Here is a 24593-nt window from a genome sequence, read left to right as displayed (position 1 = left end):
CTCACCCTTAGCCTAAAGTGGTTCTAAATCTCTGATGAAAAATATGTACTTGCCTCAGTCCAATGCACTGGGCTCTTATCTGCTCTCTTCTTTCCCTGCTATCAATATTCTTCTGACTTCTGACAGTTTTTCCAGACACCGGGCAATGCTTGGACACAGCCTGCCTCCCCTATAGCACTACTTTAATCCACATAAATTATTCTCTAGGGATGATCATATTTTCCTAAATATAGGTATGGCACCAGAAGTCCTTTCCTCGATCATTATACCCTCTACCTGGTCTGATCATAGTGCAGTTTGTACTATCATCTCCTCCCCTGTCCCAAAAGCATGAGATACATCCTGGTGTAAAAACAATTTGATTATAACTCACCCATCCCACTCATTAGATATCAAGCTCGCTCCCAATGACTATCTCACTAATAACACTTCTCCACTCACACTTTGGAAAGCCCATAAACCTTTAATCCGGGGTGCCGTTATCCGACAACTATCAACGTGAGTGCAAACTCCTCCATAAAAAATTAGAAACTGATTTAAATTATTGTCAGAACACATTTCAAACTTCTCCCTCCTCTCCACTAAAGCTAAATTTGATAGGGCCGCCCGTGTGATTCTCCTTGACTTTCAATGGCACCCCAAACGTAGCGTGACAATCGCTGCAAAATCTTGCTGCATTTGGGGGTGCCATTGCAAGTCACGGGAATCGAACGGGCGTACCGCAACTTGCAATGGTTTGAGATCGCGAGCAGAATTGCGCCAATTCTGCCCGCAATCCAAGATGCCTATATGTGAATGGAGAGTTTGACTTGTTTCTTAAAAAACTCTGCAGATAATTTTTTACGCAAATCCCAACACCTCTATTATCTCAAGGCAAACAAACCTGATACCCTATTAGCTCAAACCTTGAGTTCACTGCATAAACCCACAAGATTTGTGCGACTTAAGCTTAATCAAGATAATTATACAAGTAATCCTGTCAAAATTTTACACACCTGTCGCTCAAACCTTGCTAAATTATACTTTTCAAAATCTTAACTTTGATCACACAGCTGCGGCTGCCCTTTTTTCCCATATCACACTTTCTCATACTCATCGTGAAAGACTTGAGTGCACCATTTCTGCAGCAGAAGTTAGTATGGCTATCAAAGCTTTAAAGCAATGTCCAATCACAGCGCAAATAGGTATTATTTGTGAATAAATAGATATGTATAAATAGGAAATTACTACAAATAAGTAACTACTAAGGTGCAACGTGCAAATAATTGTGCAAAATTTATGTGCAAAAAGGCATACTTGCATGTATGCCTTTTTGCACATAAGTTTTGCACAATTATTTGCACAATTATTTGCACGTTGCACCTTAGTAGTTACTTATTTGTAGTAATTTCCTATTTATACATATCTATTTATTCACAAATAATACCTATTTGCGCTGTGATTGGACATTGCATTTGAGAAATTTGGTTACCACCATAATTTTTGAACAGCTGCATTTAGGTTTAGCACATTTTATACCCATAGCGCGGTACACTTTAACTTTCATATCAAAGCTTTAAAACCTAATAAGCGTCCTGGCCCAGATGGGTTTTCAGCTTCTTATTACAAGAAGTTTTCTGATATTTTAATTCCTATCCTGACTGAAGCTTTTAACTCATTACTGAAGGGACACTCTTTTCATTCAGAATCTTTAATGGCTATAATCTCTATGTTGCCTAAACACAAATCTGATACAACCTCCTGGACAAATTATCATCCTATTTTGCTCGTTAATCTTGACATAAAACTTTTAGCCAAAATACTAGCCATTTGTTTAAATCAGGTGATAGGTGAAATTATTCATTTGATCAAGTTGGGTTTATCCCCCCCCCCCCCCCCCACGCCAATCAGGTGACAATGTTCGCAGAGCTCATGCAGCCCAATCTAGACGTTTTCCAGCATGTTTTCTTTCCCTCGATATTAGAAGAGCTTTTGACACCGTCCCATGGTCCTATCTTCAGTACGCTCTTCAAAAATGGGGGTTTGGACTGCATTTCTTGAAGTGGATTTCATCCCTATAAGATAAACCAAAAGCATATATCAAATATGCCAGTTTTAAATCTGACCTAGTCCCTATTGGAAGTGGCACCTATCAAGGATGCCCTCTTTCTCCACTTCTTTTTGCTCTCATCATCGAACCACTTGCCCAATTGATTAGATTGGCCCCAAACATTAAAGGTATTATATTAGGGGGATATCATCATAAAGTCTGCCTTCTGCTGATGATATCTTACTCTTTATGTCCCCTTCCCTATTTTACATCACCTAATCTCCTTTCTATCCTAAACCGTTTTTCACACATTTCAGGTCTGACAGTTAATTACCAAAAATCCATTGCACTCAACATCTCCCCATCTTCTGCTGAACTTCAACTTGCTAAAAACTCGCTCCCCTTTTCACGAACACCAAATCAACTCCTATACTTAGGAATACATCTTACTGCTAAAATAACTGATTTATATTCAGCTAACTTCCCTCTGTTACTGAAACAGGTTACTGAATTATTAACACAATGGTCCTCTATCTCCTTATACTTAATAGGCAAAATTAATGTAATCAAGATGGCTATTTTACCAAAGTTCTTATATCTTTTTAGAGTCCTGCCCATTTCATTACCATCCTATTTCATACGACTTATTCAGCATATAATTATCTCCTTTATCTGGGGCACAGCTAAACCCTGTACCTCTAAATCCACTCTGTCTTCCACAACAACATGGAGGCTTAGTTCCCCCCAATATTTCTGCCTATTATCATGCAGCTCAGATTGCACATTTACCTAAATACCATGCAGTAAAGGAAGTACTGCTATGGGTAACAATTGAGTCTGTTGACTGTTACTCTATCTCAGTAGCTAATATGTTATGGTTACGTCCAGTTGATCGTATCCCTATCCGCAATCCTATCCCGAAATACTCTTTATCCATCTGGGATAGATTCAAAACCACTCTTGGCTTTCAATCGACCCATATACCACTTCTTTCTTTTATTAAAAACCCTGCCTTTTACCCTGCCTGGATCTCCCCTAATTCCTTTCATGCGTGGAGTGCAGCTAATCTATTTAGATTATATAAATTTGTATCTGCATCTTCTTTACACTCTTTTCCTACTCTATGTGAAACGTATGGACATCCCCAATCGGAATTATTCTGCCGTTTATAGATTAAACATTTTTTTCAACCATATATACCATTAGGCACCGTTTTCTCAGATTTCGTGTCTTGAGCATATATGTAATTATGTCCCACATATCAGAAGACTTGTTTCAATCCTTTATAAACAAAAATTCTAGCTAGTTTTGATACTAGCCCCCCTTTCCTATGTTTCTAAATGGGAAGAAGCTCTAAACCAGTCATTGTGTGATACTGAATGGTCCAGTATATGGTTAGCCACTAAATCTGCTTCCTCTAATGTTGTTCCTGTGGAAACAAATTATAAGGTGCTTTCTCGCTGGTATTTACTTCCTGCTGGGATAGCGAAATACGCTCCCGATTACCCTGCAGCTTGTTTTTGCAGGTATTCAGATCCTGGCCCCCAACTCCATATATAGTGGGATTGTCCAATAGCCCAAACATTTTGTAAGGCAGTTTTTGATTTAGCTTCTAAAATGTTTGAAACTTCCATACAATCTAATCCTGCTATAGATCTTTCGAATCTAAAACCAGACGAAATTACACAAAATCAATTTTGCCTTCGTTTACAGCTCTTAACAGCCACAAAACAAACCATAGCTAAGGCATGGAAAACTCAAAATCTGATTGTAGCTGAAACCATTCACAAAACCAATCAAGCCCTTGTCCATGCTAAAATGGAAGCAATTTAGAGTGATCCGATCTGCAAATTTGAAAAACTTTGGTTACCTTGGGTTAAACATTGTTTATCTCCAGACTATGATGACACTTTAGTATTGCCATGGTAATAATATTTCATTTTCCCTTCATCACCCTTCATTCAGTTGAAGCCGCCCTACCTCTATCAAATTTATCCTTTACTCCCACTGTGTTTTTTTCCTTTATCTTTACTTCTTCTGTCTTACTCCTTTTTCATGACCCTTTCCCTTTATCAGTTATGTGGTACTCACAGGGTTGTTCTCCAGACCCATTGAAATGTACTGTTGCTTTACTGATTTATTAATCACTTTGTTTTTAAACTAGACCGACAGTCAACAATCTACCTTTCTCTTTCTTTTCAATTATGTGAAATTTTTTACATTTGACTTTGATGGTCTATTTGATGTTTATATAGTGCGATGTTGCATTTCAATTTTTTTTTCTCTTTTCAATTGAAGTAATTTGTTTGTTACCCTTTGAATATGTACCACAATCCATTGTTCTCCTTTATTTTATTCAAAACAAACAAATTTGACAAGGAAAAAAGGAACAATCCCTAAACAGCCATGAAAGCAGTGTGTGAAAACATTAGGATTACTGTAAGCTAGACTAGCATGTACCACATAAACAGTACTGTTTAACTAGTTTCCACTGCCTAGCATTGCAGGAACAGGATTCTATGGTTGCCCAAATTTGGTCCCAATGTTAAGGGTCAGGGGGCATCTGTTTACTGACGTAAATTAGGGGTATTGTTGATTTTTTGAAGGTTAATGTTCCGTAAAGTAGAGAGACCATCCCTGCCCAATAGGGGTCAATTTTACATTTTGACTCCAGCCAGGTCATGTGACAGCTGTATATTGATTAGGAAAAAAGATACTTAGATTTTTATTAAAATAATTACAATGCCATCATCCATATACAGAAAGAGAAGGGATAATGTGTGTTATACAGTTTGTGTTTAGTATCACTTTAGCTAATGCTTATAACAGTTATAACCACTGTTATGAGCAGTAACAGTGTTTTAAAAAAAAAAAAAACCCTGATTTCTAGCCCTTCCCTCTGAGTAGTACAGTGTCACTATGCTGACTCTGAAGAAAGTATGTAAAAAAAAAAGTTAAGAGAAAGAAAAAAAATGTTTAACAAAAAGTTAAAAAAATTTGAATTAAATTATTATTATTATTTTTTTTTTTTTTACATACGCTCACCATTTAGTATTTCTCATCACTGCCACACCAGTCACATAAGGCTGTACTGCACTGGTGGTAGTCTGTAAAAAAAATGTGGGGAAAACCCCCCAAATTTTATTTAATTTCTTCATTTTCAAAAAATTGTGACAAAAAATGTATAACTTAAAAAAACTTGACATGCCTCCTACTAAATTCCTTGAACTTTCTACTTTCCAAAAAGGGGTCATCTTGGGGCATTTGTACTCTTCTGACATTTTAGGGCCTCAAGAAATGAGATAAGCCATCAGTACATCAGGACTATTACATTTTTAAATATACTATATATACACTCACCATAGTTTGTAGACTCTAACTTTCACACAGACTAAATAATACACACTGATTTGGGTTATTTTTTACCAAAGAAATGTAGCAGGCTACATTTTGGCCTAAATTTATGAAGAAATGTTATTTGTTTTCAAACTTTCATAACCAAAATTAAGAAAAACATGTTAGTTTAAAATTTTTAATATTTTTTTGTTTATATCACAAAAATAAAAAAAACTAAGTGGGGATTAAATACCACCAAAAGGAAGCACTATTTGTCTGAAAAAATTATATACATTTCATTTGCGTACAGTGTTGCATAACCGCGCAATTGCCAATTAAAGTAGCGCAGTGCTGAAAAGCAAAAAATGCCCTGCTTTATGAAGGGGTAAAAACCTTCCAGAGGTCAAGTGGTCAAAGGACCATTGACATCACATAATGTTTAACCTGCAAATACCAAAATAACTCAGAGCAAGGTAGGTGGTAAGTTCATTGGAGGTCAGCAAAAGTAGTCTTTGATGCTATTCAAGGTTTAGATACCCCAGAGGATTCAAAATCCTGGGTGAACAAGGGGTTGCAAATGATGGACAGTAGCAGTAGGTGAGGAGAGAGCAGACCTCCAGAATACCTGTTACTGTCCCAGAGCTCCATAAAGTGTTGCATGATGGGAGTTTAAAAGTTATTTCCAATCCTGGGCATAAGGGCTGGTTCTACCATGCAGCCATCTTAGGGCACCAGGATACGGGGTGGTAAAATCTGAATCCCAAGCCACTTTCTGGGGATGCAGATTTTTACAGTGCTGCAGACTTGCTTTTTTTACATACTGTGTGTGTACTGTAAAGCCGACTGTCGGATTTCATGTGGAAGTGATACAGGCAGCTGTGAAACTGCCTATCACTTCCACCACCGCCAACTTTAAACATACTAACCAGGGGTGGACATGCCATATGTGCAGACCAGGCAGCTGCACAAGGGCCCTCTGGGAATTAGGGCCCATTCAGATTGGTGATAAATACTGTAGCAGCTACAAATCCATAATGCCAGTGAGTTTTAGCTAGTGACGTAATTGCTATAGTCACTAGTAATTTGTTGCCAGCAATGATTCACCACAGTTTCAGATCAAACTCGTCCTACATTACTGTTTGTTGCTACAAATTGTTCTTCATCAGTGTTCTGTAGCTCAGCCATTGAGGTAGATCCAAAACAGTTTTCACTGACTAGATTGTCGTTGACATGAAATGCTGCACAAACTTAATTGTTGAGTGACTAAACTTGTGGAATAGACTTGTGGAATAGACTCCCTCCAGAGGTGGTTCTGGGTAGCTCACTATATTGCTTTAAAAAAGGCCTGGATTCTTTCCTGGGTTCCCCTAATATAAGTGGGTACTAATATTTATAGGTAAAGTTGATCCAGGGAATATCCGATTGCCTCTCGGGGGATCAGGAAGGAATTTTTTTTTCTCAACTTCGTATCAACTTCGATCATGCCATGCTGGGGTTTTATCACCTTCCTCTTGATCAACTGTGGGTATAGGATTATGTATTGAGGGATTGTATGGTTGTATTTTCATTACTGTTTTTTTTTTTTTTTTATTATTATTATTGGTTGAGCCAGATGGACTTGTGTTTTTTTTCAACCTAACTAACTATGTAACTATGTAAACTACAAATCACAGCACAATAAAGTGGTTCTAAAGGTAAAAGTTTTTTTTAATCTTAATGCATTCTCTGCAAAACTTTTAAGAGTGGCTTACCCCCCAATTCCCCCTAAATACCCAAGTAAACTCGATTTCGGTTCAGCACCGTGCACATCTGCAGCAGCTCTTCTCCCCTCTGCTGGCTCTCACAAACTTGGCTAAGAGCAGTGGGAGCCATTGGCTCCTGCTGCTGTCAATCAAAACCTGTGAATAGAGAGAGGGGGCAGGGCAAAGCTGGACTGTGTGTCTGAACAGATGCAAATAGACGCATAAGTACCTCCATGGGAAGCCTAAGGGGGGCACTCACCAGGACCGTCTTACCGCATGGGCACGCTGAGCAGTTGCGACCAAGCCCCAGCCAAGCATTAGTCTCGACTCCTGTGTGCATCCCGCCGCTGAACTTAGCAGGTGGCAACAGACATCCCAAGTCTCCAGCAAGTGCCGCACGATATCCCGGCTGTCTGTGTCAGCTGTCAGAATGGAGCCGATGCTTCCTGTATAGTTCCGGCTCTATCCCGTCACAGGCAGAGTGCTATAAAATGCACTCCGCCTGTGAGGAGACCAAGAGATACAGGAAGCATTGGCTCTGCATGCTTCCTCCAGCACTGCTCCTTTACACTCTCCACCAGCATTTCCCGCCAGCAGTACCCATCCAGCAGCACCCACAGATGTACCCAGCCAGCTGTACCTGCCAGCAGTAAGTCACATGTGCTAGGGGTGAAACTAGCCCCAAGCACATAATTGTAAATATCCCAGCATGTGCAGTGTTTCTGACTCCTACCACCATCACCACTTCAAATCACTGAAATGGTCATGGTGGTTAGAGTGTTCCTTTATTATCTCTCAGAGGAAGTAAACCTCTGTATACTGATTGCATTTCATTTGATCATCCTCTAGTTGTGTTAAACTGGTGTGGGGAAGGGGGGCGCAGAGTGCCACCTTCCTGAAATGGCACATATTTGCCTCCACGAAAGAGGCACATACAGGACAGTCGAGTCTGACTCCCGTGTGTGTTCACCAGACCCAGATGCAGAACTTGAAAGCTGTCTTTAGCCTGGCACTGCTGTCAGGCTAATCCAGCCATGGAGAGGTGCCCACACACCAGGACCGCCGCCACGCAAACTGCAAGGATGGGGGCACTGCTGTAGAAGCCTAAACTGGAAGCCAGCATGGCAGAAAGGAAAGAAAGATAGAAAGGGTAAGTACTAACTTTTTTTTATCTGCAGAAATTAATTTTGTCTTTGTATGTTCAAAAAGCCAAAACATCTGCATGTCACTTTCATTTTGTATACAATTGATGCCCAAATAATATGGCTATATGTGCATTTTATTTTTTTCGCTTTTTTAAACATTAATACATTTTTTTTAGCCTTTTTTTAAATTATTTATTAATTGCCAAATTTTTTTTAAATTATGTATTATTTATTAATTTAATGTTTAAACACTGATTTTGTTGGAGATTCTAATAAATATATCCTTATCGATAATTAGCATTTTTATTCTTGTGGATGATTGTGTATAGGCAGGGCCCCAGTGCACCGCATTGCCCGGGGACCTTTAATGCTCTTAAAATGGCACTGGCACGGGGGGGGGGGGGGGAGCCAGAAGTGCAGATAGGGGACCTGAAAATAGGAGGATCTGGGCTGCTCTGAGCAAAACCATTGCACAGGGCAGGTAAAAAAAAAAAAAAAATCAAGCTTTACAATAATTTTAATGCATAGAAAACAACTTTGATTTGCTTAGTGAGAAATCAACAAATAAATCACCAGTGTACCATGGTCCTTAGGCTGTATATGTCCAACTGGGTGCTGGGATCCCTTTTCACTGTCTTGTAGACATGGACATATCTATCTATTTAGCATTCAATAAATACACAGATAAATAATTTACTTATTTATTTAATGGGGGTGGGAACAAAAGCCTGGTCTTGCACAGGGGCCCCTTGGTGATGTTGTCTGCCATTGGTACCAATGACTACGTGTAAAGAGAACAGGGAAGGCATGAAATAATTATTAAAGCTTGTTAATGAACAAAATCTTCCACTTTTGATGTCTACATTCTAAAACGACAAATTAGCAGGACAACTGGATGCAAACATCTACCCACATTTTGGGCATGTCCCAAAATCAAACAATTCTAGACTGCGCACACACACACACACCCACACCGGTTAAACTGGATGGACTGGTGTCTTTATTCAACCTTATCAATTATGTAAGTAGCACAATACTCTAAATCACATCTAGTTGACTATCTGTAACCCCTGAATGGGCATAGTAGACATTCCTGGCACCAGGATTTCCAATGACTGCAAATAAATTCTTACCACTGTTTCTCTGGTAGACAAAAATACAATCTTGAGTAAATGGAACTGTTCTAAACCTCCATCTATCTCCTTGATCCTAGAAAAGTTAAATTACCTATTTTGTGTAGCATGAGTAGAGGCCTCCCTACACAAAAATTAATTGATACCTGGGAATCTTTTATTCAAACCCTTACCACTGACCATGAAGAAGGAGCAGAGCAATGCCTTTACTATACCCGATGTTACCTAACTGGAATTGCTGCACATCCCCTCACTGATATTCTAACACAAACTCCTTAAGACCTCAAATACATGTTTCCTAGCTGCATTTGGAGTGCCATTGACAACTAAAGGCAACACAAGCATAATGCACTTTTTTGCACATTCTTGAATGTCTTCAAAAATATGTGTTTCTGCACCCCCTGGCACCTCAGAGGCAGGGGGAGGGCCAGCATTTCACACCAGTGGCTTGAATGTCCTGCTAGGTTGGCTGAAGGAAATGTAAATATTTGTAACTCAGTCTTGATTGTGAGATCTCATACTATTGCCAGTGGTACCAGTGACACCCACTGGCAGATGTAAGAAGTCATAATCCAACTGAAGCGAAGGTAAAGACCAAGGAAAAAAATGACATAATCAGGCTGGGCTACCACCGAGTCAAAAACTACATTTGGACAGTATACTGAACTGTCGGTTTCCAAATAACCATGGACCTGGGAATAGGGAAGGACATACAATAGAGAAATTTTAAATGTGGCTTTCTAGGGATACCACAGTACCATAATATAAAAACAATCAATCACTTTTATTACAAATTTAAACATCATAAAAGATAATAAAGATACATTAATGCCAACTCATATTGAAAGTAATGACACGTCATAACATAGCTATAGGACACATAATCCCAAACTGGCATCATGGATCAACGCATTTTGCCAAAATGCAGCTTCATCGGGATCCGCGCCATTCACTGACATTGGTGCGCCATGCCATTTCCAAGTTGTTGACACAAGTGGATTCAGCCATGTGTGATGGCAGGATTATAAGAAAGAGTGGGAGGTTCGCCAGTTTGGGTAGAAGATCATCCCTTTACTTTTGAATAGTGTCAAGGATACTAGACTGTTGACAAATATTGATAGCCCTGTAAGAGGTCGTTCTTGGTCATCTTTTGTAGTTACTGGGAATCCCATGGTCCTTTGATTGCCCTGACCTGGCTGCGGTTTGTGATTTGGCTGAAGATTGTTTACTAGTATATAGTTCCATCAATTGTCATTGAACGGCGTGGATCCTGATAAAGCTGTATTTTGGTAAAATGCCTCGATCCATGACGCTACATTGGGATTTTGTATCTTCTAGTCATAGTATGACGTGTCATTACTTTTAATACGAGTTGACATTGATGTATCTTGAGGATACATCATGATGGCATTGATTAATCTTTTATAATGATTTTAAATTTGTTATAAAAGTGATTGTTTTTACACTGAACAAAATTATAAATGCAACACTTTTGTTTTTGCCACCATTTTTAATGAGCTGAACTCAAAGATTTAAGACTTTTTCTATGTACACAAAAGGCCTATTCAAATATTGTTCACAAATCTGGCTAAATCTGTGTTAGTGAGAACTTCTCCTCAAGATGCTGATTAGATGGTATGATTATTGCACAGGTGTGCCTCAGGCTGGCCACAATAAAGGCCACTCAAAAATGTGCAGTTTTACTGTATTGGGGGGTCGTCCAGGGGGGGGACCCGAAAACCAGTCAGTATCTGGTGTGACCACCATTTACCTCACGCAGTGCAACATATCTTCTTTGCATAGAGTTGATCAGGTTGTTGATTGTGGCCTGTGGAATGTTGGTCCACTCCTATTCAATGGCTGTGTGAAGTTGCTGGCTATTGGCAGTACCTGGAACACGCTGTCGTATACGCCGATCCAGAGCATCCCAAACATGCTTAATGGGTGATATGTCCAGTGAGTATGCTGGCCATGCAAGAACTGGGATGTTTTCAGCTTCCAGGAATTGTGTACAGATCCTTGCAACATGGGGCCATGCATTATCATGCTGCAATATAAGGTCATGGTCGTGGATGAATGGCACAACAATGGGCCTCAGGAACTTGTCACGGATTCTATGTGCATTCAAAATGCCATCAATAAAATGCACCTGTGTTCGTTATCCATAACATACACCTGCCCATACCATAACCCCACTGCCACCATGGGCCACTCGATCCACAATGTTGACATCAGCAAACCGCTCACCCACACAACGCCATACACAATGTCTGCCATTTGCCCTGTACAGTGAAAACAGGATTCATCTGTGAAGAGAACACCTCTCCAAAGTGCCAGACGCCATAGAATGTGAGCATTTGCCCACTCAAATCGGTTACGATGACGAACTGCAGTCAGATCGAGACCCCGATGAGGACGACGAGCATGCAGATGAGCTTCCCTGGGACAGTTTCTGACAGTTTGTACAGAAAGTCTTTGGTTATGCAAACCGTTTGTTGCAGCAGCTGTCCTGGTGGCTGGCCTCAGACGATCTTGAGGATGCTGGATGTGGAGGTCCTGGGCTGGTGTGGTTACACGTGGTCTGCGGTTGTGAGGCCGGTTGGATGTACTGCCAAATTCTCTGAAACGCCTTTGGAGACGGCTTATGGTAGAGAAATGAACATTCAAATCACGGGCAACAGCTCTGGTTGACATTCCTGCAGTCAACATGCCAATTGCACGCTCTCCCAAAACTTGCAACATCTGTGGCATTGTGCTGTGTGATAAAACTGCACATTTTAAAATGGCTTTTTATTGTGGCCAACCTAAGGCACACCTGTGCAATAATCATGCTGTCTAATCAGCATCTTGATATGCCACACCTGTGAGATGGATGGATTATCTCAGCAAAGTGCTCACTAAGGGTCCTTTCACACGGGCAGTCCGTATGTCTGTTTTTCATCCCAGCGATTGGAGAGAACCCTATTTTTCTTCCGTTTAAAAAAAAAACGTAAGGAACGCAAAAACGGATGTCAGTGGTGTCATCCGCTGACATCCGCAATCCCATTGACATATATTATCTCCGTTTATCATCCACAAATAATTGGAATGATAAACGGAAATACGGAACGGACACTCCAAAGTGTCATCCGTGTCCGTGTAAAAAAAAAAAAAGTGCTTGAGTGGAGGAAAATACAGTCCGCCCCATGTGAAAGGACCCTAACACAGATTTAGACAGATTTGTGAACAATATTTGAGAGAAATAGGCCTTTTGTGTACAAAGAAAAAGTCTTCGATCTTTGAGTTTAGCTCATGAAAAATGGCAGCATAACAAACAAGTGTTGCATTTATCATTTTTGTTCAGTGTATATTATGGTACTGTGGTTTTCTTAGAAAGGTACATTTAAAATCCCTTTATTGCAGGCGTCTCCAAACTATGGCCCTCCAGTTGTTCAGGAACTACAATTCCCATCATGCCTAGTCATGTCTATAAATGTCAGAGTTTTACAATGCCTCATGGGACGTGTAGTTCGCCAACAGCTGGAAGGTCATAGTTTGAAGATCCCTGCTCTATTGTATATCCTTCCCTATTCACAGGTTCGTGGTTATTGGGGAACAGACAGTTGAGTATATTGTAGAGATAGGGATGGTGCCCTAATGGGAAATAAATTATGTTAGTTGGCTTCAACAGAGTTAATATACAGGTTTAAATTTGGACAGTAGCACCTGTTTTGGACAAGGTGGCTACAGTAGTCTTCTACTGTTTCACTGACTCCAACTATCTGAAATACCTGGTGATCCAGACAGTCCCCCTTCTTCCTTGTTAGAACTTTACATTCAAAGCATGACAGCAGACCCATTCTTGAGTGGTCAGTGTGTGTCCCTGGGCTTTTCTGTTCAGAAGTACAGGACGCCGTACACACACACACACATCGTGCCTGTATCTTCCATAGTCTGTTTACTGTCCACCTCCTACCCTGCCAATTGTTGCTGATCAACTGCCCTTTGCAGCTGCAGATTATGGGATTGTGGAGCACAGAAGACACAGCCTTCTGGAGTGCACTGTACAGACAGGGAACCTACTTTCCTGTCTCTGGGTGATGTAATGAACTGCCTGTCTCTGCTGTGATCACGTTGAACTTGTAGCGCCGCTTGAACCTGGAGGATTGAGGATTTCCCCACCGGTATTCAGAATGTGGGAGCAGGCATCATTGCACTAATACAGAAGTGTAAGCACGTCAAGAGTAAGATGCCGCTCAAACTGACACAGTGCTCTCGCAGTTCGTGGCCTCAGCCAGAGCTGCACCAGCCGTGCCCCCCTGACATTTTTTGCCCTGCCCACCAGGACTTGGTTACAGAGATTGCACAGTTTGGCAGCCTCTTGGCATGCCTGTCTCCGCTGTTCAGAACAGGACATGCAGGAGAGCTGTGCGGTCACACAACCGAACGATAAAAGCTGACAAAAAGGTAGAATACATTGATCTTTATAAAAATACATGCTAATATGATACCTAACTATTACGTACTTCATCACCATGTAAGAGGGGCCAGATGTTTGGTGGAGTAAATGAACTTGGAGACCAGGAAACGCAGCACAGTGTATTAACTCAAGAGTTCCAACAAGGTGGAAACAGGGCCTGAACATCATGGCCGAACCCAGTACAGCAGTACTTTAAAGAAGGACTCGTAGTACACAGTCACAGTACCGTAGAAGACACATTAGCAAGTTTGCGATACCCGACAGCATCTGACGAAGGAGGAGACTGAGGCACTCAAGAGGCAGAGGAAAGGAGGTTCAAGGTAGAAGCTCAGCCAAAAGGTCCCTACACTGTCCCTCCTTCACTGGAACCTTTTTCTATGCTAGACACATAGGCCGTCAAGGTAATCCATTACAGCAGTGTCCAGTCAGATGGCTGTTCCCCAGATGATGCCTACAGAGGCATTAGAGGAACAAAAGTTCCTCTCCACCTCCATTTTCTCTGCACAGTGGCTATTGTGACAGCACCCCCTTCTCAGGGAGGCTGAACTTCACCTGGCTACAACCACAAGTCTTTGAATTCGTGCATTTACAAATACTTTAACACAATTATGTGTGTCCTTCACTTCTTGGTGTGGAGCTTGGGGTAAGACCGAGCAACACCCATTACTACTAGCCTGGCAACAAAACAGAACTTAAAGCAAAACTTGGGAAACTTTACAAAAACGACATTGCAGTGGAGTCCCCCTGCACTGCAAGGGTTAAATGTTTGTTCAAGCAGACCTAAACCCATTGATTTAACAGTTTTTTAAAACAGTTACAATCAAGGCATGCTGTGAATGATAACGGTCACAGTTGCTTGTGCGTTCATGGGAACTGTGGACAACTGCAACAGGCAGAGGATAAGATGGCAGCTTCCTATTGTGTAAAGGATAGGAGAGTTTAGCTCTGCTTTCCAGTCTAGGGGTAGATGAATAAGGTGTAATACTTAACTTATTCCTTGCTCTGGCAGGCTCTCTTCAGCTTTGTGACCAGTTCCCTGAAACCTTTTCTCTTCTCTAAAGCTAGCCACACTCTGTGCAATTTGATTGTATAATCCTGTTTGAATTTACAAAACAAAGTATTATAAGGACACACCTAAAACAATCCTTTCAATTTGTATCAAATCAGACAGGCCTTTGCACTACATAGTTAATTGTAGATCTAAATGGGATTGTACAATCATATTGTATAGTGTGTGGTCACCTTAAGACGCTGCAGCCACTGATCAAACTCTGATTTCATCACATATAATGCAGGACCAATAGTCCTCCATTGTGCTCAAGGATAGTGATCGCCCACAACCCAGAGCACCCAGGAGATAAAGAGGGCACTGAAGCCTGCTGGAGTAAGGTATAAGGGCTCATTGAGAAGGGTGACTAGGGGCTGCTGCTGGCAAAAATCTGTGATTCTCATTGATGGGCATGTAAGCATTATGTGTGAATAGCCGCAGCCAGCACAAATCAATAGCAGGTGCTGCCACTATTCACATGCAACTGCTCAGTGGTCAGTGACCATAGATGTGCGCACAGGGGGTGCCAGGTGTGCCTGACCACATCCTAATCACCCTGTGTGGCACAGATTCCCCCTGCTGCTGAACTGTGTTTACAATGCTTCCAATTGTGAATTAACATGAAGACAGTCTGTTTAGACCCCTGATGTTTTACCAAAGCCACCCAACGTGGCTCCTAAAATTTTTTTTCAAAAAACATTAAAAATAATATTGTAAAAAAAATACAAATAAGTAACTACTGACACCATCCACTGCCCTACTGACACCATCCTTTGCCCTACTGACACCGTCCACTGCTCTACTGATGGACACCATTCACTGTCTTACTTGCATTAACCTCTGCCCTTCTGACATGTCCACTGCTCTACTGACACTGTCCACAATCCTATTGACACTGTCCACTGGGCTACTGACGCCATCCACTGCACTACTGATATTAACCCTTGCCCTACTGACATGTCCACTGCTCTGCTGACACCGTCAACTGCTCTACTGACGCCGTCCTCTGCCTTACTGACACCATCCTCTGCCCTGCTGACATTGTCCTCTGCCCTACTGACACCGTCCATGTTTTAATACATTTAAAATGTGTGTTCGAGCTTTGGGGTGCACGCCCTAATGCAAAAGGCTGTGCACACCAATGTCAGGGACTCTAAAGCCCCGTACACACGTACTGATTGACGGCCGTAAATATTCGGCCGATGACCGATCGGCCGATTGTAGGCGTGTTAGTATGATGCTTCCGACAGCCGACAGCGCACTTTCGGCCGAAAAGAATCTGTCGTGCAGGCATTAAAATTTTTGTTGGCCAACACCAGAACGGCCGATTGTTCGCCAGTCAGTACAGAATTCGGCCGACAATCAGCAGATTTGCAAGACTGGGCATGCTCAGAGAAGAAAAAACACAGGGAAAGTTAACCATCACATGACATCACTTCTGCAGTCGGCGGACAAAATTCTTGTGCAGTCTTTTGCACTTTTCAGCGGACAGGACAGCCCTGGACAAAAGACGGCCGATCGGTCGGCCGACGATCGGTACGTGTGTACGAGGCATTACTGGCCTTGTACACAGATAGTTTGTGTTCAGGGATGGTTGTTTTTGGTTGTAGCTAATTGACCAGTTTGCATGTGCAGTGAACACAGCAACCTTTTGTCCCAGATTGTCCATCTGAATACCTCTGGTATGTATTGCTCATAATTCCTGTACGTCCTAGACTCAACCACTTGCCACCAAATCAAATACCTAGTATGTAATTTGAATTTAAGTGGTTGTATTTGAGTGATGCCTATCTAGCCGCTCGACTGCTATTACAAGCAGCGGGAGGGGACAGGGGACGCGGCTCTCGGGCTCTCCCGTTCCAATGAGAAACCCGGCTAGACAGAGACCAATACAAAGCTTGGATCAGCTTTGATCAAGTCTCCGCTACGGTAACCTGGAAGCATTGACATGACATCACTACCGGTTTACTCAACTGTCAACAGCACCTTTTTTCTGAAAATCAAAAGTATTCAAAAACACTAATCTTGGTGTTTTGAATGCTTTCAAGAGCAGAGGAGGGATTTGGAGTCTTATAGACCCCAGATCCCTCCATAAAGACCAGTCATGTGCCTATTGCTGTCACAACGGATGTTTACATTCCTTGTCACAGAAATGATAGTGTTAAAAAATAAATTTAAAGCAACAGTGAAAAAATAAAAAAAAAAAGAATTAAAATAATCCATCCCCCCATGCTAGCGCACAAAGGTGAATGTGTGCATTTATCCCGCATGCACGCAAACAGCAATCATCACATACATGTGGGGTATCACCGTGAATGTCAGATCATGGGCAGTAATTCTAGCACTAGACCTCCTCGGTAAATCGAAAGTGGTAACCTGTAAAGGCTTTTAGAGCATCGCCTATGGATAGAAAACTTTACGTCGATTGTCACTGTTGCACTGACGTGTGCAATTTTAAAGCATGACATGTTTGGTATGTATTTACTCAGTGTAACATCATTTATATTTTTCAAAAACATGGGTTATGTATTGTTTTGTTTTTTTTTTTGCATTAAAACCACCAAAAAAGTGTATTTGCGCTTGAAAAACCACTGCGTAATTACCGTGTGACGTAAAAATTGCAAAACCCACCAATTTATTCTCTAGGGCCTCTGCTTTAAAATATATATATATATATGTTTGGGGGTTCTAAGTAATTTTCTAGCAAAAAAAGAAAACAACTGATTGTTACATGTAAACAAAAAAAGTATCAGAAAAGGTCTGTTCCTCAAGTGGATAATGAGCATTTAGCCCTTACACCATGGGTAATTCCCAAAATTGAGCTTTATAACACTTCTTGTGATGTTATTTGAGCTTGCATTCACACTAACGTAGTGCGTTAACGTGCGCAAAATCCAGTGATTTTGTCTGTGTTTGGGAAAAGCTCAACAAACATGTGTTTGCGATTAGTGATGTCGCGAACATAAAATTCGCCGTTCGAACCGGCGAACATTGCGAACCGCCATAGACTTTAATAGGCAGGCGAATTTTAAAACCCACAGGGACTCTTTCTGGCCACAATAGTAATGGAAAAGTTGTTTCAAGGGGACAAACACCTGGACTGTGGCATGCCGGAGGGGGATCCATGGCAAAACTCCCATGGAAAATTACGTAGTTGACGCAGAGTCGGGTTTTATTCCATAAAGGGCATAAATCACCTAACATTCCTAAATTGTTTGGAATAACGTGCTTTAAAACATCCAGTGTGTGTATACGATCAGGTATGATGTTGTATCGATCAGGTAGTGTAAGGGTTACGCCCGCTTCACAGTGACAGACCAAACTCCCCGTTTAACGCACCGCAAACAACCGCAAACAGACCAGAACCGACCAAAATGGGACAGGAACTGGGCTTTAAGGGTTAGGGTTAGGTTTAGTGTTAGGGGCTAGGGTTAGGGTTACGGTGAGATACTTAGGGTTAGAGTTAGTAACCCTACCCCTACGCCTCTAACCCTAACCGTCTAACCCTAAGCACTAAAAATAACCCTAGCCCTAACCCTAACCCTAGCCCTAACCCTAATTCTAATTTTTTTTCTGGTTCTGGACATGCTACAGAGCTGAAACTTCACAGGTACACTTTTTAGACCCCCGGACACTGAATCACACAAAAAAAGTTCTTAAAAATTGTAATTTTTTGTTAGAGAGCCAATTATTGGAAAAATTAAAAAAAATAAAAATAAAAACTTTATTTGGATTTAGCATCTGGGGGGTCTAAAAAGTGTACCTGTGAAGTTTCAGCTCTGTAGCATGTCCAGAACAAGAAAAAAATACGAATTAGGCTTAGGGCTAGGGTTAGGCTTAGGGCTAGGGTTAGGTTTAGGGTTAGGGTTATTTTTATGGCTAGGCTTAGAGGGTTAGGGTTAAGGTTAGAGGGTTAGGGTTATGGTTAGAGGGTTAGGGTTAGGTTTAGTGTTAGGGGCTAGGGTTAGGGTTACGGTGAGATACTTAGGGTTAGAGTTAGTAGCCCTACCCCTCTAACTCTAACCCTCTAACCCTAAGCACTAAAAATAACCCTAGCCCTAACCCTAGCCCTAACCCTAATTCTAATTTTTTTTCTTCTTCTGGACATGCTACAGAGCTGAAACTTCACAGGTACACTTTTTAGACCCCCAGACACTGAATCACACAAAAAAAGTTCTTAAAAATTGTAATTTTTTGTTAGAGAGCCAATTATTGGAAAAATTAAACAAAATAAAAATAAAAATTTTCTTTGGATTTAGCATCTGGGGGGTCTAAAAAGTGTACCTGTGAAGTTTCAGCTCTGTAGCATGTCCAGAACAAGAAAAAAATACGAGTTAGGGCTAGGGTTAGGCTTAGGGCTAGGGTTAGGGTTATTTTTATGGCTAGGCTTAGAGGGTTAGGGTTAAGGTTAGAGGGTTAGGGTTATGGTTAGAGGGTTAGGGTTAGGTTTAGTGTTAGGGGCTAGGGTTAGGGTTACGGTGAGATACTTAGGGTTAGAGTTAGTAGCCCTACCCCTACCCCTCTAACTCTAACCCTCTAACCCTAAGCACTAAAAATAACCCTAACCTTAGCCCTGACCCTAACCCTAGCCCTAACCCTAATTCTATTTTTTTTCTGGTTCTGGACATGCTACAGAGCTGAAACTTCACAGGTACACTTTTTAGACCCCCCCAGACACTAAATCACACATAAAAAGTTATTAAAAATTGCCCTTTTTGATAGAGAGCCAATGATTGGAAAAATTAAAAAAAAAATAAAAATAAAACATTTCTTTGGATTTAGCATCTGGGGGGTCTAAAAAGTGTACCTGTGAAGTTTCAGCTCTGTAGCATGTCCGGAACCAGAAAAAATTACGAATTAGGGTTAGGGCTAGGGTTAGGCTTAGGGCTAGGGTTAGGGTTAGGCTTAGGGTTAGGGTTATTTTTATGGCTAGGCTTAGAGGGTTAGGGTTAAGGTTAGAGGGTTAGGGTTATGGTTAGAAGGTTAGGGTTAGGTTTAGTGTTAGGGGCTAGGGTTAGGGTTACGGTGAGATACTTAGGGTTAGAGTTAGTAGCCCTACCCCTACCCCTCTAACTCTAACCCTCTAACCCTAAGCACTAAAAATAGCCCTAACCTTAGCCCTGACCCTAACCCTAACCCTGACCCTAACCCTAGCCCTAACCCTAATTCTATTTTTTTTCTGGTTCTAGACATGCTACAGAGCTGAAACTTCACAGGTACACTTTTTAGACCCCCCCAGACAATAAATCCAAAGAATTTTTTTTTTTTTAAGTTTTCCAATAATTGGCTCTCTATCAAAAATGACAATTTTTAAGAACTTTTTATGTGATTTAGTGTCTAGGGGGTCTAAAAAGTGTACCTGTGAAGTTTCAGCTCTGTAGCATGTCCAGAACCAGAAAAAAAGATCATTTTTTCAGTAGAGCAGGGATGGTGGGAACCCCTTTTACACCTATATGATTTTTTTTTCTGGTTCTGGACATGCTACAGAGCTGAAACTTCACAGGTACGCTTTTTAGACCCCCCAGACAATAAATACAAAGAATTTTTTTTTTTTAAGTTTTTTTTTTTTTTTTTTCAATAATTGGCTCTCTATCAAAAATGACAATTTTTAAGAACCTTTTTGTGTGATTTAGTGTCTAGGGGGTCTAAAAAGTGTACCTGTGAAGAGTGTACCTGTGAAGTTTCAGCTCTGTAGCATGTCCAGAACCAGAAAAAAATATAATTTTTCAGTAGAGCAGGGATGGTGGGAACCCCTTTTACACCTATATGATCTTTTTTTTCTGGTTCTGGACATGCTACAGAGCTGAAACTTCACAGGTACGCTTTTTAGACCCCCCCAGACACTAATCCAAAAAAAGTCATGCCTGCCACCGTATATATCAGTGGTGGGTGGGCAGTGGCACTGCAGTGGGCACAGTACACTCTGTGGACCTGACAGTCACTGGCACCCAGGCAACTGCAATTATAAAAATAATATATATATTTTTACTTTGCAAGCTGCTGTGCCACCGTATATATATCAGTGGTGGGTGGGCACGCAGTGGCACTACAGTGGGCACAGTACACTCTGTGGACCTGACAGTCACTGGCAGCCCAGGCAACTGCAATAATAAAAAATTTTTTTTTTTTCAATTTGCAACAAGATGCTGTGCCACCGTATATATAACAGTGGTGGGCAGTGCACTGCAGTGGGTACAGTACACTCTGTGGACCTGACCAGGGCCGGCCTTTGGGGTGTGCGAGCTGTGCGGCCGCACAGGGTGCCATGGGCAACAGGGGAGCCGTGCGGTCATCACAGCTCGCAGATGATCAGGCCGCACAGCTGGAGGTAAGCGGCGACCGCGGCCTGGAGGTTCAGTGTGGGGGTCTCTGATGTAAGGGGGGCTCTGTGTGGGGGTTCTCTGATGTAAGGGGAGCTCTGTGTGGGGGTCTCTGATGTAAGGGGGGCTCTATGTGGGGGGGTCTCTGATGTAAGGGGAGCTCTGTATGGGGGTCTCTGATGTAAGGGGGGCTCTATGTGGGGGGGTCTCTGATGTAAGGGGGGCTCTGTGGGGGGAGTCTCTGATGTAAGGGGGGGCTCTGTGGGGGTCTCTAATGTAAGGGGTCTTTAATGTAAGGGGGGGCTCTGTGGGGATCTCTAATGCAAAGGGGTATTTGATGTAAGGGGGGCTCTGTGAGGGGTCTCTAATGTAAGGGGGGCTAAGTTATTAGTGATCATAAAAAAGAAAAGTCAAATAAAGTGCAAAAAAGTGCAAGAAAATGTCCGGGGGGGGGGAATGTCACACGCGGTGGGGGCGCCACAGGATTAGCTCGCACAGGGCGCCTGAGCACCTAGGGCCAGCCCTGGACCTGACACAGCACTCACTGCAATTATGACAGAGGAAAAAAAAAATATTTTTTAAAATGCAAGGTACTGTGCCTGTGCCACCCGAAATGAGTGTGGTGTGCACACAGTACAGTCTGTGGTGGGTCTGTGGCCTCTCACACACAGCGGGCAGGCAACTGCAGTGTACAATATATATATATATATATATATATATATATATATATATATATATATATATATAAAGAAAAAACTCAATTACCAGCCCTTAAAAGGGCTTTTGGGGACACTAGATATATATATATATATAAAAAAAAAAATTACACAAATACCAGCCCTTAGAAGGGCTTTTTGGGGTGCTGTCAGGATGCTGTCCTTACAGCAGTAGTGGACCAAGAACACTGACTAGCAAGACCAGGAACACTGACTAACAACTGTCCCTAGCTATTAACAGCAGCAGCAGCTCTCCCTGCTCTCACTAACACACACTGCTTCAGAATGATCTAAGATGGATGCTGCCCTTGCTTATTTATAGGAGGTGGGAGGGTGTGGGAGGGAGGTATGCTGATTGGCTGGAAATGTGCCTGCTGACTGTGAAGTTCAGGGTCAAAGTTTGCCTCAATGATGTATTATAGGGGCGGACCGAACATCGCATATGTTCGCCCGCAGCGGCGAACGTGAACATGCTAAGTTCGCCGGGAACTGTCCGCCGGCGAACAGTTCGGTACATCTCTATTTGCGATGCCATTCATCATTAATTAATGGCATCTCAAACACACCAAGCAAGATGCGTGTTTGAAAGCATGGAAAAAAGTGCCATAGATCAGAAGTTCAAAAAGGTGGTTGAGCATTTGTTCCATGGGTAGGGCAGCCCATTACATGATGTCCAATGTCATGCTACATGAGTGTGAATGGGGGCTTACTGTAAATACAGTACGTGTTCTATTTACAGCATGTAAACTTTTTTTTTTCTCAGTTTTGGACAGAGGGACGAGGCATTAGAACACCTGTCAGTTTTTATTGCTGTCTGTGCACCTAGTTATGGTGGGCATACACACTTCAATTTAACCCCTTCACGATGGAGGGGGGGGGGGGGGACAAATCTGAACACCTGAACAAGTTTTTGCCACTTTGAAATGTGTTAGTAAAATTTTACATATCAGCACAACTACTTTGTGTATCCAGGTGAATTATACCTTGTTGTTTTCAGGACAAATACTGCTTTCATTTGGTGGTTAAAGTAGTTGTAACCCAAAAAAGAAAAAAATGGTCCTGTTCCTTTAAAACATGATCTATATAGCATAGTGCTCGTGCAGTGTAATTTGTCCCATTGTAGAAAATAAAATCACTTTTGCAGATCCTGCCAGTTCCTGTGTCCCCATAGGTGTGCTGACCTTAGTAATCATGGCTGCTGATCCATGATACCGTGGTCAGTTTATGTGCCTCCATCATCCTGCTATCTGCTGTGAGTCTCTTCTGCTCCCCCTCCCTCCCTTTCAGCTTAGTAGTCTGTGTGAGAGCCGATCTCCTTCCCGCCCCTCCCGTCCTGAGGCTATACCTGTAATCGATTAGTAGTTGATTAAATCGCTGGCATCCCCTCTGTTTTAGACAGATCTAAAGTACCATGTGTCGATTTAAAAAAAAAAAATAAAATGTATACCTAAATACCTTCTTGTACAGCTCTGCTAAGCGGTCATGTGGTCTCCCTCTGCGTCAGAGGGGATTCACATCACAGCCCCTCCCACTGCTCTCTTTAGATCAGGGAAGGAGGGCGGGGATCATGTGACCTCACAGTGGAGCTGTGGAAAAAGGTATTTAGGAATTAAATCATTAAAAAAATAGATACACCGTGCTTTATATCTGCCTAAAACAGAGGGGATAAAAGCTATTTAAATCAGTGACTTAACAACCACTTAAAGGTTTGGTTCACATATGTCAGACTGCAGTTTCCCTGCGTTTTTTAAAAGGAGTCCAGTGCAGTTTTGTTCACCGGTTCAGGTGCAATTCAGGAGCGAATTTTTACTTGAATTTGCACCTGAACCAGACTGAAAAGCGCACAGGGCTCTTTATAAAAACAGGCTGGGGCTGGATCCCAGATATGTGAACCAGATCCATACAGATGGCTGCTGGTTCACATGTCATCTGAATAGGATGTGGTTCAAAATGCTTCCAATTCGCATATATGTGAACCGAGCCTAATAGTAATGAACATTTCCTGATTTTTTTTTTTAATCAAAGAAAAACTGGCACAAAATATTAAAAAAACTTTTTTTAAAGTCAACTGTATTTTTGTCATCCTGCCAAAAATACACTGACCCTTAACTCTGACCATGCCATTTAACCCTAAAGCCCCGTACACACGTACCGATCGTCGGCCGACGGAACGTCCTACAAATGTTCGCGGCTGGTGTGTTTGTTGTTTGTCTGTTGAAAAGTGCTCCAAACTTGCCCAGGACATTTGTCTTCCGACAGAAAATGACGTCACTACGTTCCACGCACGTTCGCCGCTACAAAAGAGGAAGTGAGTGTTTGGCCGTGACCCTTCTGGGCATCTCGCGCTGATTTCGGTAGCATTTGTTTGGTTGACGACATTTCGCTATTTTCCGAGACATCGTTCGAGAATTTATTATGGCGACCGTGAATTCGTCCGTTGCTGTCGTTAGTGTTGGAGTTTTGGCTCTGAGACGACGTACGAGCAATAGGAAGAAGAAGCGGACCTCCTGGACGAAAAATTGGTTGCTTAACCGTGATCAATTTTCTCATATGTCCTTGCTGAGGGAGCTCCAGGAAAATAATCCTGATGACTTCAGGAATTATTTGAGGATGACGGATCCCATCTTTTACCGTCTTCTTGCCCTGGTGTCCCCCTATATTCTGA

Source organism: Pelophylax lessonae (assembly GCF_965119305.1).
Source record: "Pelophylax lessonae genome assembly, chromosome: 3".
In the NCBI taxonomy this organism is placed as follows: Eukaryota; Metazoa; Chordata; class Amphibia; order Anura; family Ranidae; genus Pelophylax; species Pelophylax lessonae.
This window is presented reverse-complemented; position numbering follows the sequence as displayed.